This window comes from Serinus canaria, chromosome 2, assembly GCF_022539315.1.
Source record: "Serinus canaria isolate serCan28SL12 chromosome 2, serCan2020, whole genome shotgun sequence".
Classification (NCBI taxonomy): domain Eukaryota; kingdom Metazoa; phylum Chordata; class Aves; order Passeriformes; family Fringillidae; genus Serinus; species Serinus canaria.
The window spans coordinates 30,666,650-30,688,398 of record NC_066315.1 but is presented as its reverse complement, the minus strand read 5'-3'; the positions used below and the strand labels follow the sequence as shown (position 1 = coordinate 30,688,398).

Below are 21,749 nucleotides of genomic sequence, written 5' to 3'. Positions count from 1 at the left end.
CTCTAATTAAAGATGGCCTTGTAGGCAGCCTATACAAAAAAGGGGGTTATCCATTTGGCTGAAGTTTCTGCTAATAAAATGTACTTACTTTTGGATGTTTCCTGAAGGGTCTCACACAACTATTAAAGCAATGTAAGTAGCACTGCTAGGAATGTTATTGTTGAGAATATAGCACACTCTTGAATATAATGTAGTTTTGAACATCATTTTATTCAAATCAGACAATATTTAGTACTGGCCACCAGGTTTTTCTTTGCTGTAGGTCTTTCAACAAGTCATTTTAACAGAAACAGTGACCTTGGGTATCAAAGTCATAGAATGTATCTTCACCTTCACACAAGCAGAAGGTTACACTCCATTACAATATCCATTATTTAAAAAAATACCCCTTAAACTGGCTTACCTGCAAGAGAAAATGCTAGTGGATCTAAATCACAAGATTTAAAATCTTCCTTGTCAGCCTGCAGGATTAATGCTGTGATAAGAATAAAATAATTGTTTGTACTTAGCTTGGTTAGAAAGTAAAGACTATACTCTGCACTCACATTTAAATATGTGTTTTAGAAGTAAGCCCTTAAAAAATATCTGAAAAATATCAGCATTTCAAATGAATCTTAAAAAGTAAAAAAAAAGTTAGATGATGTGAGGTAACAGTCTGAGTGAGGTAGAATGCCTTGAGAACTGATTTCTGAGGTACTATATAATTATTTTGCAGAACTCAGTGTAAGACTTCAGTGTAAGGCTTCATACCAGACTCATAAAAGAACCTTGCAAAACAACAGGAATGAAAGGCAAGCTTTCCCTCAGACTGATGTCCTGTGCAGGAAAAGGAAAAATGTGAAGACAGAAGTCCACCTAAAGTTTGGATCGCATACTATGGCTGACAGCCTAGCAATCACTTAATTGAATGAAACTGGTTCTTGGAGATTATGAACAGATGTGTCTCAAGCTTGGATTTTCAGGTATTTCTTTCAGAACCTAAGGACAATCTTTACACTTTGTAGCTTATAAAATATATTTCTTTTTCTTATCATTGCTAGTTATTTGAAGACACCTAGCAGACTTTCCAAAACTCTTCTTCAGATATTCTGTCTTCCTTTTGTAGCATGCAAAGTCCTCATGGATCAAGCTACTGGAGAAATTTTCAAAACATTAGTTTTCTAGGCTTCCAGGGCAAATGTGATGGACAGGTATGAAAAAAATTAGGACAGGGTCCTAAGGCACTTAAATGAGGACCCCCTCTGAACTGGAACCCATCTCAGCTACTCTGCTCCTGCTGTTTATGTCTTCTCCTTCATATTATGTTTTATTCACTGTATCATTTGAATGTCACCTAAGGCAAGAAGGATTGAATGTGCAAGATTGGAAGTTTGTTGGATCATTGAAGAAAAGAGGAATAGGACATGCCCCATGGAAAATTAAAATGAAACCAGTGAGAAAATATATGCTATGAATGCCACCCATTAACCAGGAGAAACTGTGTGAATATTTTAAGGGACAGATGGGAAGGAATATATGTGGAAAAAGGAAACAGCGATGCACTTGTAAAGTGATGTAACTGAGGTTCAGTGAACACACCTGGCCAAAGCAGATGGCAGAGCAGTTTCTGTAACACGTGGCATTCTTCTGCCTAGGAGATTATCAGAAGCATGACATAACATAATGCAGTCCTGTGTAGGTCTGGGGAGGAAACAGGGACTTGCTCAGCCCTGGTGCCATTACACGTTGCCTCACAGTGTTCCATTACAAGAAAGAGTGGAAATTCATTAAAACACACGGTGGTCCAGAACGTGCACAGAAGGCAGTCACAGAAAGAGTAACTTTTATTGGGAGTAAAACTTTGTGTGTAATATAATATTTCCCAGCTTCACTACCAAAAGGGCAAGAGGAATCTAAATGGAAAATGTAACTGCATTCAGTGTGCCACACTCGTGTGCACATGCGCACAGACACTCATTATATACACAGAAAAGGGGGGGAAAAGGTTAACACATGGGAAATATATAAAAAGCCTATTAGCAAGGGCTACTCAACATCTGTGGAAAAGTTGACAAATTCTGTAATAACAGTTCTATTTTATTAAGATTTTTTTTTTTTTAATTTGAAAGCCGTTCCTTGGGTCTGTTTAACAGCATAAAGGAATCATTGCATTGATTCAAAACAGGGGATATTATGGAAGATAAGGAATATAAACAGTTGCATCCTGGGCACACTTATTTTTATATGTACACTCTTACTGGCTCCAGCCATGGCAGTTTTGACTACACGGACATCCACTCTTCACACTGAATTAGGCAGTCTTTTATCCTCTCTAGTTCCTTTTACTCCCACATTCACAAAATTGGCTGAGGAGCAACAGGTCATGGGCCTACAATCTCGGCAATTGTGGCTCCATACTGTTCCAGAAAGTCCCTACAATGTTTCCACTACAGCATCATTTGCAGTATCTGTAGATCTCTGGTTGATCATCACAAACTGGTTTTTACCATTTCTGCATCAAGTTACATTTGGCAGCTGTGTCATTCCACCAGCGATTTTCTGAGCCCTGAAGTAGCCTGTTCATTTCTTTAATTGACAGGGGTTTTATTGTGTTCAAATCATTTGGATGGAAAAGTTATGGCAGAATTAATGAATACAAGTACTTATAAGGCAGTGGAAGAGACTGTTAATCAAGTTTCTCAGTACATGCTTGTTTAGTTTTGCCCTTTTGTTTTGCAAGTGAATAGGACATATACTGACAATTAAAACTCTTACATAGATTGCTTGTCATTCATCTGCTTTCCAATGCAACCCACATCCTCAAAGGCAAATAATTAATCTGAGCAGCAAACCACAAAACTTTAATCCAACTCTGATATTGCTGAAAAGAAAATTTCACAACAAACTGATTTACTGTCTCATAAAGTCCCAGAAGATTCCCAGGTATATATGTACTTCATTGTTCATAGAAATTTCCTTTGACAGATTTGACTGGTAATGCAGTTTTCTGTAGGTTCAGGGTTGCTTTTCAGTTCATGTTTGCAAATCTGCAGTCTAGCCCTTATTAGTAGATTTATGATAAGCTTTTGTCCTGCATGAATGTAATATTCAAGTGTGTACATTTTTATACAGCAATGACTGTACTAGTTTAGCAGACACGCTCTGCTTGGATTTTAACTCTCATTCACCTGTGTACCCCATAATGCTCTACTTTCCACCAAAACTATGTTTAATGTTTCATTGAGTTACCTTTATGTGTTGAAATCTTTGTTACACATGAGAGTTTCAGGTCAGTCATTGGTGAAAGCCCTGCAGAAATATTGCCTTGGTGTAGGACATATTTCAGGTGCCTTATCTCCAGTGTGCTGTTGCTGAAAGTGATCCTGTCTCCTCATTGGTTTGTTTCTGTTTTGTTATCTTCTTGAAGAAAGGATAAAAATCTTTTATGTTTGCTGATGACAAGGACAACAAAGAGGGGGGAGCAAAATAAAATAGTTCCATTTGCAATCAATATAAAGTCATGGTGGTTTTGAATTAGCAGAGTGCTGAAGTCTGAAGGCTCTCCTTTCAGGGTCCATTGTGGCAGCTGGAAGAAAAATAAAATTAGTATCTTCTCTGATCAAAGTCAAAAGACTGCTTATTGGTAAAGCTCTTTGTTATAACAACTATATCCAACCTGACTACTTACACTAAGACAGTGAGAAAAAGTGTCTTCTGCAAAGAGAAGAGTATTTTGAATATTAATAGACCGGCTGGCTGCCTTTACAAATAAAGCAAACAACTTTTCTCTGCTAAGAAAAGTAATACTGTGATCATTACAAATTGTAGAATGAACTGTAGATAGATGTGTCAAAATTGTCTTTATTCAAGATGAGATCTTTTCAACCCAACTCAGGAGAATAGTTAATTGTTTTCCAGCGACTGAGATCATTATTTCACAGACTCTATTTTTTTTTTAAATCTTCTAATCTAGAAAAGAACTTGAGCTTATGAAGCATCATGCTGTTTTGAGATAATGGATGAAATAATAGTAGCAGTGAAGTCAACAACAAATATTTTCTTATGCTAAGGATGTTGGACTGAGCCTTCTGTTGGTGGGCTGTTTGTCAAGAACACTTTAAGCAACTGATACCAAAAAATCCTCTTTGCCATCCCAAATATGTTTCCTGAATTGATGGTAGTCTTTTTGACTTTCTGCCAAGATTCAGTTTTCAAGCTACAAGACATATTAAAAACCAAATGCACAATTAATCAGCAAGTGGCCTGTTCATTCCCTGTCCCCACCCCCATCAGTGTATTTATTGATAAATTCATGGGTTGCATTTCTTTGCTGTATTTATTTGCCATCACCTTGCTTTCCTGACTTCAAAGACAGAGGGGTAGAAGGGTTTTCATCATCACATCTGAGCTGAGCACATGAAATTGGGGATCAATTTCCTGTTCTCATCTCTGATCATTTTGTCAATGCAGTGTCTGTATCACTATGGAACTGGGGGAGGAAAAAACACCATGATATCTAAAACTAAAAGTCAGACAAGCAGATGAGACAAGAGGGGCTGGACTGAAGTTTGTTATAAGACTCTGAGTTACAAACTACTACAGCTATGCATCTAAAGTCCAATTAACTACCACTGAAATTAGTGAAGGATTCTTGACAGTGGCTTTATGGAGCATAAACTAATCATATTCTTTGGTAATATTGCCTGTACTAATCAATTAAACTATAAGACTGACATAAAATGAGATTATTTTAACTGTTGTGAATTTATTTCTGAATCAGAAGACACAGTGAAAGTATAGGCATCTAATAACATCTCATTTACACCATTTAACCCATGACAATAACATTCTCTACAGTGCTGATGTGTTTTAGGAGCACATAACCCATCTTCAAAACTCTATTTAGATAGCTGAGAATGTAAATATGAAAAAAAATACCTCCATTATTTGAATGACTTGGAGTATATTTCTGTATTTTCTACTCTTTTAATTGCTTCAGTCTCATTTCACCACATTGTGTTTAGGATTTTTAGTTTAAACCAAAATTAATTATCTAGTCTTCCACATCCAAAAACAAAGAAAGACAAGAAAATCCAAGGGCATAAAATAGGTATGCAATATCAGAGAGGAAAGTCTTCTGGAAATAGATGTCTTTCTCTGGTAATGACTCTGGAGGATTTGATCACTACCTTCAACCAGACAGTTAACTTCTACAAGAGTGAAATTAGAGGACATGAAACTAAACCTTAGTGTATATGAGAAGACATAATTCAGACTTGAGTTTACCCATTTCCTGTTTTTCAAGTGATTTATATCACCCACCTAATGCCCCTTCAGCTGTGTTTGGGGAGAGTAATATATTTGCCTAAAGAGGCAAGCAAGGACATTCCAAAATAGTAGTGAATTCCTGAATAGGGCTTTGCACAAAATCCATATTTCCTATTGAAAAATCTTGTATTTATATATAAATTCTATTTTTAGTTAGTTCTATTTCAATACATTTGTTGTTTTAAGACATTTATACTGTACTATGAGCCCAATTCTCACCTTAGAAATTTTGCAAAATATGTTTGCAGATTCTTTTGTTATTTCTTGAGGGATGAAATGAAGCAAGATAAATTTAAGTTTTCTTTTGGGTCATACTTAATCAATGGGATAAAAGTAGGTATGGCTAATGAATATATGATATCTTTTGAGTTGTTAGAAACCCTTTTTCAGATTCCTCTGCAGATGCCTGAAAGAAATGGGGGAAAAAAATCCTTTCATATTTAAATTCAATTTAAGTTCAGTGGAGGTAAATTTTTAACTAACCAGTAATCTAAAAATAGATATTCTGTGACAGTCATCTGATACACCATCTTTTACATTGGGTTACTTCTATTTTTTTCTTCACCTTGGACACTCCAAATATTAATGTTAATTTACACATATAATTAGTCTTCATATATTCCTCAGTATTTTCTGCCACTTATTTTAGGCCAAGACTTTTCAAAGCACTCTCTTTTTCAACCCTGAATATTGCCCTCCAGCACAGAATTCCCAAGAATCTTTCCTTTGGTTATTTTCTACAGATAAACTTATTAACTTTTCATTCTTTGTGGTTTTAAGCATCATCCCTCAGAGATTCTTTGAGTATTGCACGTGAATTATTAAATGGCCAAATAATGACAAGGTTTCAAAGTCACAAGGTAGATTTTAGTCAGAAAATATGGAGAATTTTGCTACTTTTCTCTGCAGAAGAAGTTCTCTGTATAGATAACATCACCTCAGATAAGGGCACTCTGTCTACACACTTCTCCAAAGCTGCACACTCATTGATCCTTAAAGACAGCCTAGTGGACTGAACTGAGCTGTAGGGTGAAAACACAAGCAAGAGGAGTATCATTATGCCTGGTCAAAACAGTTTTTCACAGGAGGAGAAACGTTAGGATAAAGCATTCTCCCTCTGTGAAGTTTGTTGCTTCAAAGATTTTATATTTAAAGCTGAGATATCTGTTCATATTGCTTTTTATGTGGGTGTAAGCCTGAATAGATTCAAGTACATGTTTCACACTTGGCTGCCAGGCTCCTGAAAGCACAGCTGATCAGCCACTCTTCCTACAGGAAGGATTCCCCTATAGAATTCAGGATTCACAGCATAACCTACAAGCAGTGTGACTGAGTAGTTTAATTTTTAAGGTTCTTCTCTGGTAGGCAGCATCTTGGGCTCTGGTGCTTTCTCTCAACATTATGTATTTTGGGCAACATTTTTTTCACAAACCAGCACCATTCTTCTTGTGGCCACTCAGAAAAAAACTGTATTTTCTCAGGCAATGTGTGAGAAATGTAATGCTGAGCTTTGGCTGCTTGATTTCACTATTGGAATTGCCTAAAGTTACCAGCAGCAGTCTCTACTGTGTTATACCAAAGCCTTTCTATGGAATCTTAACCTAAATTGGGCATTAGCTGCCTCACTGAAATCATCTCAGCCAGATGGTAAACTATTAATTCATTGGGTGTTTAGGAAATGTTTTGATGTGGGAATGGGTTAGAGCACACTCTGCTGTGGGAGTTTCTGCACAGTGCCCTATCCAAGGGGAATGAGTACACTTGTACCTTACCAGTGCAAGGCTGGATCAAGAGAAGGGGCAACAGAGCCTCCTTTCTCCCCTTTTGAGCTCTGTCGTTCAGATATAGGATGAACTGGCTGGGGGATGTTGTCCCCAGAAAGGGGGCAAAAAACCCCTCCTGTCCTCCCCAACATGCCCAGAGGCTGTCAGAGTTCTGGGTATTCCCAGGTTGGAGTTTGGATTAGATTGGCCTCCCCTCCTGCAGGCTGTGCCTTCACTGCTAGGCTTTGCCTTAACACTTTGGCTCTGGACAGAAACTTCAGTGCAGAGAGGTCAGAACTAAGCCAATTTGAACTTGAAACCAAATATTTAAATCCTGAGGGTATTCAGGGATGGGGGGGGGGGGGCAATGGGTAGAAATGACTGCTGTTGTATAAATACATGAAAACCCGTAAAAATATTTACAAGACACAGCTAATCTCAAGATAACATTCTTTTGGCCATTGTAAAACTGAGTCATCAATATAATGGAGTATATTTTTGGTGACTTTATTTCAACTTTCTTTTTTACAGTTAATATTTACTATGTCTCTGGAGACTAAAATTACCTCACCCTTTTGCTTCAGGTCTACAGCTGCAGTCTCTTGCCTCACCATAGAAACGCCTGGAATGCAGCGTTGTGTTTCCTTTTCTGTTAGAAAAATAAGGGAAGCTGAAGTAGCAGCTACCACCAAGACAGATAAATTCTTTTATAAGTTACTAATTAATAACTTCAAGCCACATTACTGTGTGGAATATAGGTGACTTTTAGGTATTTTAATACCCCAATAGGCAGTAAATCAGCCTCAGTACCTGGTGTATCTTACTTGTCCCCAGAATATAAGTTCATCTGGGTGTACCAGATCAACAACACCTAAAATTAAATTTTCATAATTAATCTGGAGAAGAACCATTTGGCTTTTGATCATAGGGAGATTTCATTTGAAAGTTCAACAGACAACTTATAAAGCATTTGAATTTCAGCTAGTTAAACTGAGTCCCCAGACACTAAGGCATGGAAAATCTACAGTTCTTTTAGAAAATCTTGGCCCCCTTTTATTTCAAGAATTCTTAAGCAGAGTGAAAGCTGCATCTCTTTGAGCCAAGAGCTATATCTTTTGAGCCACGCCAAGAAATGAGGTAGAAAAAGATGAAAAAACTTGTGGTCCCAGAGTTGATAGGACTTGGCTTTGAAATGGCTTCTGTGATCCTTCCCATTACAGTGCCATATGACTGGAAGGAACTACAAATACTGATATCTTTCCATAGTGCACAATGACATCTTTTTGTTGCTTCTGTTACTATACATGAAAATCACAGCAACCAAAATGCCATATTCTGTATTTCTTGGACAAAGATTATTTTATACTTTTCATTTGAGTGTAGAAGTGTTACTGATTGCTATTAGCCTTTTGGCAACATTGCTATAACTTAAGCCTGACAAAGTATTACTCAGCTATGAAGACAAGACTTGGACACACAGTGAGTGTTGATATCAGACCATGGTACCATGGAAAATGAGTTTCCTAGGAACATAAAACACTGCTCATTATTTACCTAGTCTCAGAGTTTAATATAGGGAAATGACATATATTACTGTATTAGATAATCTGTAACTGCTATAGTAGACTATTCTTATGAGGGTTGCTTGAAGCAAAAGAATGGGGAAAATTATATTTTCTATCTAAGACATTATTTCACCCTAGTTAGAATTGGGCCTATGCTTCTCCTGAGCATACAATCTACAGATCTCAAACCTGCAGAGTCACTGATAAATTGAAGAAGTTCTGCATTAGAACTGTAGGATTTACCTTAGCCAGAGCAGGGTCAGCCCCTCAATGAGCAATGCACAGAAAAAAGTCACGTAACTAAAGGTCTCCTGCTGCTCCCCTTACCTGTCAGATGAATATCGCTGTCAATGAACGAAGAACATCTGCTATTCTTGTAATTCTGCTTTGGAACCATTGTAAATTTCTAAGCCAGTATATAAATATAAACTTCAGTTGAAGGCAGACAGGGCTTGCAGTTGCAGGGGTCCAAGAGCTGATTCACATTCTTGTCTCAAAAGCAGCAACATCTGTCTAGATGGAGCACGACAGGCAGCTGCAGGCACCAAGTAATTCTAAATTTAATCTACTTCACCATGCCTGTTAAAGTATTTCCTAAAATTTATTTAGTTTTATTGCAGGCAGAGTCTGTCCTTGGCTTTGCTTTTGATTCATCTTAATCAAAGCAACCCCAGCAGTGCAAATTCCTCTTTATTGGAATGGTAACTGTGTAACAGTGAAGAAATTCATAATGGTTTGTTATGAAAACTCTGCACCCTGGAAACCTTCAAGGTCAGGTTGGATGGGGCTCTGAGAAATCTGATGTAGTTGAAGATGTCCCTGCTCCTTGCAGGGGATTTGGACTAGATGACCTTTAAAGGTCCCTTCCAACACAAACTATTCCATGATTCCATGAATACTGGAAGAGCTCTTTTCCATAAATATGTATTTCTGAGCCACAATTGTCAATGGGACCGTGCTATTATTCTTCTTCATTTTCACCATGAAAGACAGCACAGGTTTTGTGGGACAATGGACTGGATCTCAACTTTTCCTTGACAGAAAGAATAGGAAGGAGTTGCTCTAGCACAACAACTTACTTAACATGTTATATTTTTATTCAGTTGGCTGTGACAGGTAGAAGAGGAAGGAAGAACCAGAGCAAATACATTTACAGTACCAAACCAGGATCTGTTACATAACATCAATACAGTAGCTTTTTGGTTTGCAAATCAGAATAGTGTCAAGGAGAGATCATTTTAAGTTAATAATTTAATGCTTAATATCACTTAAAGATAATAGTAAAAATGTAAGATCAACAAAGTAGAAGAGAATTTACTGTCCCTACTATTAAAAAAAACTTTGTTTACAAATACATGCCAGCAGATAAAGAGGTGAAGCAAGCACTTATATCAGCTTCTAATTCAGCTGGATCAGATCACTGTTTGCAGTCTGCAATAATCTCACACTGAGCTTTACTACCTCTGAAGCTGACAGTGCTGCCAGCTACTCCGTAACTCACGTCACTTGCCGTGACTCCCTTGCCAAAACTGTTGGAGCATTTCTTTTGTAACCTACCATATTTTAGCCTGGGGGAGGGCATAAAGGAATCACACCATATGAAATAATATACCTTCTTTTTACACAGTCCTGGACATTCTTATTTTGGACATAAAGCATATGGTTTTATTTCAACTGCAGTGAAGGAAAAAAACCAAACCAAAACTAAACTAGACTATTCTGATTTCAATTCAAGCAGAACCTAATTTATACTTGATGCACATGTCTATAAATAGATATCTGCTGACTGAAGCTTTGTCTCATATTATTATTCACCAGCTAATTGCGATTTCCAAAATTCCATGCAATCATTCATCCCCATCACACCTCTCTGTGGTGCTTTTGTCTATTTTAGGTATAACACATGTCAGATCTCAGAAAAAATTATCCAAATAACTGAGAGGAAATGGAAAAGCCAAACCCTAGAATAATATGGAGCTGGGTAAAGCCACCATATTGCTCAAGACTTGGACTGGATTGAATTCTTCTCATCACCAAACACAAAATAAAAACATCCCCCACTTCCAAAGGCATGTCTTGCTCTTTGGAAAACCCAGCACTAACTACTCCTAGCCAAACTCACAGATTAGATCCTTAGTCCCAAAGTGGGTTATTACATGTTTTTATTTTCACTGATGGCTGTATAGCACCTTCCTTGTGCAAAAATTTTCTTTTTTACTGACTTGCTCAGATCACAAAAATGCACTGCTGGAATAGATATGGGATGCAAAAAGACTATTTCTCTCTCTGATCTACATTACACTGAACCCTTATCTTTATCCCTTGTGTCTCAGAATTAGGATAGAGGCTTTGGTTACGTGACCATTTAGCACTGAGGAATAGGTAATATTTACCTTACAGATATGAGTTAATTAGACCAGGAGCACAGACACATTTCCTACACTGATTTTGGTAAGTTATCAGATTGTACAGGTAAATTGACATCCAGGAATTTCCCTATCAGAAAGCCTTATCTTAATTCATTTTCACAGGGGAGGCAAGATAAGGGTGATTTGGGAAGAAAGGTGCAAGAACTTTGTTGAGAGGAGATCAAGGAAGGGGACTGAGATTAAATAAATCACATCTCTGAATTTCTTGACCTCTTCTGTCTTAGTCTCCATTCTAAATATTTCATATTTGTTGCATTTGGGGCTCAGAATCCTCCTTTATGCTTTCTCTTCAATAAAATAATATAAATAAAATGAGTAGCTTAGAGAAAAAAAGAGAGAATATGTGCAAGGAAGAGAAAGACAAGTTGGTTTAGTGAAGTAACAAGGCCAGAAGAGATGGGACCCTAGCCATGGCAGGGGAGGTGGAATAAGGTGATATGTAAGGTCCCTTGCCAAGGCAAAACATTCTAGGATTCTATTCTGTGAAGTAGAAAGGTGGCAAGTTTCTCCAGATCCATCTCTAATAGATTTATGAGTTTCCTAAATAACTTGCAGTCCTTTTTTCTTGTAATTTTCTCACTTTCCAGAATTACTCTCTACATATGTCAATAGATCTATAATAAGGATAAAGGAATAAATGCAAATCCCACTGGACCAGATGCACAAGAATGTAACTGATTTCAGTATGTACTGAATTTAATTAACATGACACTAAATGTGATGTCTTTTAAATGTACAAGTTTCATGCCTTTGTGCAGCTACCTTTAAAAAAGGGTATTTCAAACACATAGCAAGGTGAAAAATTACATTATTATTTGCCCCATAGGTTAAGTATAGTAGTCTGTAGAAAATAGAGGACCATGGTAGTTGGGCCTTTCCCTGGGAATGGATAACAGGTGATCTGCAGCTGACACTTGCACACTGTATCTTCACCTCTGTCCATACTCTTCAGTAGAATTTCAGGGAAGTTGCTTCAAAAAGATGACACAGCAAGTGAACATCAAACCCAGGTTCATTGTTAATAGTCAAACCACCACTGGTATGCCTGCATCCACCAAACAGGAGATCCTCACTCCTTGTGTGCTACCTGGTCACTTGAGACAAGGGGCATCACAAAGTAACAGCCAGCAAGCAGGTTTGGGGCACCCCAAATTCAGTTCCCCTCCTGAATTTTTTTATTAGAAGTTTTCTCAAATTTACCACACAATAGTGTGGGTAATATCCCCATAATTTATTGTACTGACCATCTTGGGGAAAATGAGGATTACAATCTGAAATGCTTTGATTTAGAAGAAGGAAACCTCCTCTAATGTGAGTGCAATGAACGCACTCACAATGCCTGCCAAATTTCAAGCATTAGACTTAATAAAGTTTTGCATTTTATAGGGAAGTAAAAAGCACATAGCCCTTTTGGCCTTACTGAGTTTTGTAGGAGAATCTCAATACCATGATACAGCTGTGCCCTAGCAGCCAAAAGGGACTCAATAATCCTTGTGGGTCCTTTCCAACTCAGGATATTCTATGATTCTATAAAGTGAATAAAAATTCACTTTCAACTACCTAAGTATTTTTGTTAGCTACCAAGTTACTTTGTTATATAGTGGCCAATTGATTATCTCAGTCTATTGAGTCAAAGGAGAAGCTTGTAGTTCTTTAATAATCATGACCAGCAGTCCAAAGGTTTTAGCCTTATGCCTCAAAAAGAGAAAGCTAAAAAGCTTTTGAACACAGTTTAAAATAGCAGAGAAAGCAATAAGGCTTGTTTAACACGACAATGCATCCTTCCTCAAGAGAAGTACAAAAGGGTTAAAAGTTTTCTTGATACAAAGGAATTTGGGTGTAACAAATTATATCAGTGGACAAAATGGTCCTGTTAAACAGACAGAACCTGGTATGGAGAAAAACACTATACTTACGTATAGCAGAATGACCAAGAAAAAGATTTTGCAGAGAAGGCAGTAAAAATCCAGCTGATGCAATGAGCAGGAAACACTGGGTAGCAGAAAGCTGATTAAGTACATATAAATTGGAAGACCTTTCCTTGGGCATTCAATCACACACAGAGTTCTGGGGAAAATCCAGAACAAGAAATCTTCTTGTGAATTGCCAGGAAGGGGGAAAATGTGCCCCTTCCTGGAAGGCATGTTGTCAAAGAGTGCCAGAACTACTAAAAAAATTAACAAAAGAGAGAAAAATAAAGAAGGATGGGAAAAAAAATTGCAAACAAATCCATTGTAGAGCATTTTACAGTGTAGGGATAAGAACTGAAGAATGATACAGGTATGACAGGCCTTAACAAACCATTTATAAAGAGAGAACAAATAGGAAAGTTCATGTGGATGAGAAATGGCATAAACTACACTATATCTACATTGGTGTTTAATTCAAATTAAAAAATCTACTTGAATGAAATATGAACTTAAGCTAGCTTTCCTGAAAGATGGTATGGAGGCAAGATCTAACTTAAACACACCAGAGAAGAACAGCACAAGTGTAGCAAAAGACACTACTGAGTCAGTTGGGTTTGGGGCCAAAACTTCATATTACAAAAGGCCAGTGTTGAAATACTGAAAAACAGGTAGTTTGTAGATGTCAGTTTTGGAAATGACAGGCCTAATGGGAGATACATGTGTTTATTTTTCCCCTCTCAAAGCAAGTGGGATCTCCCTGTGTACCTTTTGCTGTCTAAGAAGTGGAGGCACACAACATTTTACAGGCAGACAGAGCCATCAGACAGCACACAGCTGTCACAGAGATGCTGAGAGAACAGCTCCTATCCACAGAGCAGTGTCTGATTTCCATGCTGTGCACTCCAGCTCTGTGCTTTGCAGTCAAAAGGAGATGATCTAGTACATATGTCAGTGCACATCTATTTACTTTGTAAATAGATGTGCACTGACATATGTACTAGATCCTCCTCTACAGTGCTAAGCACCAAGGGGCACATTCACTACTCGACTTTCTGCCAATGATCCAGCATGCTGGATCTTTACTACTGTCTTCACTAAGAAGGAATAACCTGGATTTCCTGGTAAAGTCAGCTAAACATTGAGATTGTCTCCTGAGTCCCAAAATGTGTACTTAACTTTCTTAAAGGCCCTATGCTGGACAATACATGAGAAAGTGAGAATTTCATTCCGGTCATTTGTGGTTTTAGAAAAAAAAACTTGAATGTCATACCCCAAGTACTTGGGAAGGGTCCAGTCTAAATAAAAAAAAAAAAACAAAATACATTATTATGTTATCAAATTTTTGAGAGGCTGATATGGAAAACAATAACAAGATTGTTATCGTCAAAAAAGAAAAAAAATCCATACTGAGGTAAAACAGAATTAAAAATTTTAACAATGTATCATTTATCCTGGAAAAAATAAGTCTTAAACTACTTCTGCTCTTTCTTTAGAGAAAGTATTTTGTAACTGTGTTAGCATGAAGATGTACTTACTCAGGAAAATATTTGGTGTATCTAGGTGCCCATTTCCATTTAGGCTACTGACATTTTTATCTATCCTTTAGAATAGCCCAGCTTTGCAGACTTAACCTCTCAATTATATCAGGAAGAAGAAGAGTTGTAAGCTGTGAAACAGGCAAAGATGAAACTTCATCCTTAACACTTTCCTGTCCTTTTCCTCAGACTCATAAGCAGAAGGCTCACATGTAGAATCTTTTAAAGAATAATAATGATTATAAATAAATAAATGGACTTAAACTTTTGCATTATGTGTAATAGCGAAGCAATGGCTGAATATCTGGGAGATTGTTACTATAACTCTACGTTTTACAAAATGTTTGTACATGGAAAAATATGCCTGCATAGTTCATTCTTTTTGAAAGTGTACTACACAAAATAATTCAGTTACGTGTTTCAGAGAGTTGCAGTTGCTGTTAATCCATTCAGTTTGTAAAAGATGTAGTGCACTCTACAGAAAGATATAACATTATCAGCCAGTACATTATTATGCTAAATATCTGCTCTGGTATGTAGCCTACCTGAAATTATATTCATCATTGGTACTTTTTAATTTTCTTTCTGGTAAAGAAGGAAGTAAAAAATAAAATAAAAAAAAAGGAAACAGTGTCTGCCCTTCAGTGTTGTAAAAAAATAAAAGCTTCCATGTAAGAACTGATAGATGGTTAATTATCATCTTGTCCTGGAGGCAGACCTAACAGAAATGGCAAAATGAGAAGCTGGATCATCAGTTCTTGGGTTGTTCTTCCAATGTGGTAATGTTTTTATGAATTAATTTAGTGTTTTCATTCCAGTAAAAATAATTAAATGTGGAGTGAATGCTGAAAGAGAAAGAAAGAAAGAAAGAAAGAAAGAAAGAAAGAAAGAAAGAAGAAAGAAAGAAGAAGAAAGAAGAAAGAAGAAAGAAAGAAAGAAGAAGAAGAAAGAAAGAAAGAAAGAAAGAAGAAAGAAAGAAAGAAAGAAAGAAGAAAGAAAGAAAAATAAAAGAGTTTGTGAGGCAAAGTAATGAAAGACAGATAATAAAATAGACGTATTCATTTTCAAACTAAAGCAAAATTTAAGGTACCAGAAAATTGTATGGGATGACAGAATTCCTGTCTTCATTCACCATGCTGTCTAGAAGAACTTCACACCTCCAACATTCCCATGGACTTCTGGTCAAATTGCACTATTCATAAATGTAAATTCCATGCTAATTTTTACTCAAATATAATGAGAATAGTTTTAATTTACAATGCCACTTTGAAGATTCAGGATCAAATTAAATTGAGCTAAAGTGCATGCCATTTCCTGATGACACTGGAAGTGTGCCTGCTCCTCATAATGGTGAATATTATTCACCATGTTTAAAGCTTTATAAATAACTGTCTGGTAAATCTGTTGTTTAGCCATCACTCAGCAGACATTGGCAGTGGCCTTTGAATGTGCTAAAAGGCAAGCACTACTCCATCAATAATGCCAATGAATGAGTTAAAAGTTCCACATTTTGTTTTTGCTAAAGGAAAGCCTCAAAGAATTCAGTACAAATTATAGCTAAAGATTCCCGTGGCTCACTCTCTCCCAGTGCTTAGCAACAAAACCATGGTGCCCCACATAGTTGCAGGGCCATCATGCCAATATACATAAAGAGTGAGGGGTGGGAGAGTCAAAGGAAAGATGTCAGTCATATTTTGGAGAAGAAATGATAGCAGTGGCTCACCAGAAAGTGTTATGGCTGACAGTCTCCATCATTATCGTATTTCTTTCTATCATAGTCTGTAATTAGAGGCAGCTGATGTGCTGAGAAATATCTTTTCCACTAGTTAGAGAAAATAGGGAAAAACTTATTCAAAGCCTAGTCAGGTTTCCAAATCTTTTAAATCCCATGTGAATTTTCTCAAATATTTTGTATTAAGAAATATAAATAAGATTTTAACTGAATCAGACTTCTATGTTAAAAATGCATTTCTATTTCCATGCTTATTATTATTTACCACTCTCAAAAAAGCAGATAGATGCCACTTGACAAGAAACATTGTACTCATTTTGTGAGATCCTGAAACAGCTGAGGTACAGCAATAAATTTATTTTATGTAGTACCCCATTGAAAATTACATACTTGACTTAGAATTATAGACATCTATTTTATGCTCTAGCTAGCTACAAGGTTACATCTTAGTTGTGGTTTTTCTTCATCCATTTTTAGGCATCACTTTTGCTAGCACACCATTCTTATTTATATGGGTATAATGTCATAACTGAAGCAACAGAAAAAGCTAGCCCAAGACACCTCAAAATCCCCTCTACTATAAGAGATGAGATTTATAGTTCCAGGGTGAGCTCACATAAACACAATTACCATATGAACTGTCTGAGATGTAGATAGCACTGCCTAGGGCAATTATCAAGGGCCTCCTTACCTTTTCTTTATCATGTCCCCTACTGTATCGTGTCTCACGAATAATGAGACCACAGCAATCCCTGCAGAGCCATTGAGACAAGAAAATAATAGAAGCAGAAAGGATTGGTTAATCCTTTCTGTAAGTTAAAAGTTTTGCAATTTGGCACAGACTTTACAGGCAATGATATAATGAATTTTGTACTTACATGATACATGATCTAAAAGGAAGTCCAAAAGTTAAGAGCATACATCTTTTGTGGGTCAGGTTTAAATTCCCAGGACTTCCAAGGAATGAAGAGTGAACAGCCTGACTACTGAAATATGAAACTTAGCATTATTATCATGCATATCCATCACTTTTGTTTGTTAACCTATCTGGAATGAGACCATTTGGAGGGAGAGCCATGGTGAGCATCTGGCGTGTACTAGAGTGGCTGAGACATCTTCAAAAGGACCATATTTTAAGGAGTTCATTCCAACAAGGATGAACTACAATGGAATCTCTTAAAATAGAACTCTTATTAAGTGACTAATTTAACAAAACCTGTGAAATCTGTTTATGCCCTTAAGAAGCACTGATTTTATTAAACCAAGGTTTAAACATCATTCTGCGCCATGAGGACTCAATACATCAGATCAACCATTTAGCAGCTGGAAGTTGACACTTGCAAATTTTTTTTCAGCTGAAGAGTTTTTCCAGTACATTTAGGTTTGAGCCCATGAGTTGCTCTTCATCTTTTCAGTGTCATTGAACGCTCACAGAAGTCACGAGGAATAGAGAGCGCACATGACATGCAGGACCTCACTGCCTCTCAGTAACTCACCAGCCCATTGGTGCTGTTCATTTACACAACAATGCCCTTTAGACATCTGCATAAGTCATTTACTTAATGGGGTCAGTCGATCAACTGGCTAGAAACCACTTCATATTGTAAAGGACCATCATCTTTCATATGAGTTAAACCCCAATTAAATAAATTACACCCAGTTCATATGTCTTCACAACAAGCCACCATAGCCTTCATTTTTAGATGGAACTAAACAACTGCATAGGAAAAGGAGCATGTGTGGGGAAATTCTGACAAAGAATGAACAGCCTTAACCCTTCAGGCCTCTGGGTTTCAGACCTGCCATTCTATTAGACAGATGTCATGTTGCAAATCTCCATTCACCCTGTGGCTCTGCTCTTGGGGTCAGCTCATTCGTAGCAATGTAAGAGAGCATGATTTGCCATAGGACCTATTCCTAGAAAATTTTCACTCTTATCCTCCACAAAGATATCATGAAAGGTCCAAAAAACCATACCAGCAATTCATATGTCAAATCTCTCCTCATAGACCTTTGAAATAAATCTCCTGAGACAACCATTCAGGGACTACATAACCAATGTTATTAGTGAAGTATTATACACTGCCTATTTGAGATGACACACTGTGCTATCTCTTATGAATAACAGTTATTCCTCTTTAGCTTGCTGACTGGTAACTCACAAGAATTCCATATGGGGAGTTTAAGTTAAAACCAAAATTTTGTAACATTTTCTGACTGATCAGAAAAATTAAAATATTTTATTTAGTGTCGTAAAGGAGAAGCCAGGACAAAATCATATGTCTAAGTTCTGCCCAAATCCAAATTCTCATTGCACCCAAGCCTCTTTAAATAAAAATGAGGGATTGTATTCATTTTTAGCACTAAGGAAGTCATTGCTGCTCTGCTCACTCAGAGAAACAGCAACACTATGATACCAGAAGACTCACTACCTGTGCATTTCGTAGGAAAGGAAGCAGCAGATGAAAACATCTGCTGTTTCTGAATTCTTCAAGTTGTTTAAAAAGAACTGGAACTGCTAACATTTAAAATTATAAACATATGAACATTACCCACTTTGAAGGCAAGAAATGTCAAACTGAAGTTTTAAAATCTACATTCTCCAAATACAACATTTTTATTAGTTACATCAGTATTATTAGGCAAAGCCAGCTGCTTGTCAATGGCTGCTGATCTGACTGAGAAGGAATGCCACCACATTTGTTTAGGACAGTAAGTTAGAATCTGAAAAAAAAAAGAAATCTTACAGAATGCATCAGCAAGAGTTCATAAATGGTCAGTTGGACAAGAGCACACAGAAATCAGTGTCCATTTGGCTATGTGGAGGAATGAAGGAAAAGCACCAACAGGGCAAGGACAGGGTGCTAATAACCAGGGCTAAGGGAAAGGACAGAGATATGGGCTGAGAGAGGCAGGCTGCTGCTGGTAGTGTAGGGGAGCAGGTATCAACTGTAGGGGACCTAAAGACAGGAGGGATACCTGCAGGGTAAGAACAGAATGTGTCTATGTGTGGAGAGAGAGAGAGAGAGAACTACAGGTGCTATGCCTCCTCTGGGAATGCAGCTGGGTGGTGGAAAGGGTTGGCTGTTGATCCTAAAATCATACTTCACTTATTCATTGGAGTGGGGCAAATATGACATGGGTTTTAATGTAGCATTTTTATTTTATCCTTGCCTGAAGGCAGAATGGGAGCCTAACTCCATGGAGGCACTAAACAAAACACTTTAAAAATGGCCTTTGTCTCAGGAAACAAAGCTTGCTGTTCTCAGATAATATTCTGAGGAATGACAAACAGCACTGTGATCAAAGTGTTGGTTTTTAAAAAGTCTGTATGTCCTTTCTGAATACAACCAAACCTTTTACAAAATTTCAGTCCACAATTATAACCACTTTTTCAAAGAATCCTCACAGAACCACAATTCTTTCAGCAGATTTACAACTCATCCAAGCACATGCAAACAGCATAGTTAAACAGAAGAAATCACTCAGTAAAACTCCCTGCATTAACACTGGGACAAGAATTTATTTAAATCCTAGGAAATTGTAACCCTATCTCCAAAATTTTCTTAGCTCAATTAGGTTTTGAAGTCTCCAGCTTTTTTATAAGTTACATGGTAGCAGTGAAAGGAAAATCCCAGCTCCTACCTAAGTTAGAATTCATCTTCAAAATCCTGGTGAAATCAAGATTTTGTTCCTTGGCTTCCTCCTTGGCTGCTTCTTGTGATCAGCCCTGAAAGTTTCTAGAGCTCTGGTTATCTTTCCTGGGTTTAATCCAATCCTGATGGAGGCTGAGAGGAGTCTTTGTCCCAGTCCTCCTCCACATCCTGTCCCAAGGGACTCTTTTAACCCAGACTCAAGCTAAGCTACACCAATGCTGGCCACTGACAGAAGTTCTTTTATGCTTGAATTTAAATTACCTACTCTGTGCAGTGCATCATGATGAGCACCTCACAAATATGCTAAGGAACCAGAGCCAGAGAAATTCTCAACCTAAGTATGTTAAATATATTTGTCTGGGATGGGTTTTAACTGTACAGAAGAGGAGGCAGTTGTCTCTCTCTCACACATGCCAGTTTGTTTCCTCTCTGCTTTGAGTAGTTAGGCATAAGCCTTCATCAGCAGTCTATGTGACCATAAAACATCAACTAGAAATAAGAACAGATGTGCAGGATCTCTTTCGTTCTGGCAGTGGAGATACATGGTACATGTTCCTCCTTGTCTTCTTCTCACATTCCTACATGAGACCAGCAGAGGTTTCTTACAAAGGGCTTGTCTAAAAAAATTTCCACAGATATCAGCAAAGGGAATATAATTAAGCTTCATTGGTTATACACAGCAATGCCTTTTAGAATCTTGCACTGAAATATTTGAAAGATAAAATCTTGGTAAAAAGTCAAGTGTTTCTTTCTGTTTATAGATTTTTTTTTTTTTGCCTGGAGTTTTATCTTGGACAATAACTCTGCATTTGAAGTCTGATGTGACTTTTCTACATGTAATCTTATTATCTCCCCACCACAGAAAGCAAATATGAAAGATCTATGGGGCTTTTCTTTAAAAACCATGCATTTTTTTGCTTGAGTTCCTGAATTGTCTTGAACTTAACCCAGCTTGTTATGAATGTTAGAATAGATATCCAGCCAGGCAAAGCCTTGTTTTACAGTATTATAAGGTTATATTCCCAGAAACTCCGTTCATCTACTCAATAGTCTGCTTTTGAGAGGGTGGGTGCATGCCTTTCAAGGATAAGCATTTAGAAATTTAATTATTCATTCTATAGCAAGAGATTCTACAGAGATGTTGTACTTCATGTAGCTGCTGCCTCTGGCCAGATCCTCCCTGATATTGGTAAACCAGGCACACATTTCAATCTACCTTCCTTACTTGAAGGCAACTGATAACATCTTTTCTTAGGTGGATAATGAATGCGACTGTATATGCTTCTATTCTTGGTTGTGCACAATAAAATCTTTCATGTGTCCCTAATGATTGATCTTGGCTAGATGAATTTACAGTGCTGTGTTTTCTAAATTCTCTGGCCAGGATTTGCATCTGTGCCAGTCACCTGCAATGCCTGGTATCCATATGACCTGCTTCTGTAGTGTCTCCCGGTCATGAATTTTGGAAATAATGGAAATCATTTCAAATTACTTCCTTAGCCAATACTACAAACCTGGCCTACTGTTTTCAATAGCTCTAGCAAGTGATATTATTCTTCCTGTAAAGAAGTAATTTTATTCTTGTTTTGTCTTACCTTTTCCCAGAACATTCTTATTAAATTCATATAAGCATCCCTCTGTAACAGGCTGATTAAAGGAGAGCTGCATTTCATCTTGAGCTCATGTGCAAATATTTCCTCAGTTAACACATCTCTCCATTCCCAGTAGGATTAGATCATTGTACGTCTAATATTTCATAAGAATTTGCTGCTGGTTTGATAAATTGAAAAGATGGCATCCTCTTTACCACAAAGTCCTTTGCCCCATCAAAAAAAGCCATGCTGTAATAAAT

At 37.2% G+C, this 21,749-nt stretch overlaps 1 long non-coding RNA gene across 1 annotated transcript in view; it reads right to left on the bottom strand.

The window, feature by feature from the left end:
• Positions 1 to 254: 254 nt before the first annotated feature.
• Positions 255 to 21,749, bottom strand: part of LOC108961483 (uncharacterized) — a 53,392-nt gene continuing 31,897 nt past the window's right edge. The window contains exon 3 of the long non-coding RNA XR_007777020.1: positions 255 to 3,565. This is a non-coding gene — a long non-coding RNA (uncharacterized LOC108961483). The remainder of the gene's footprint in view (positions 3,566 to 21,749) is intronic.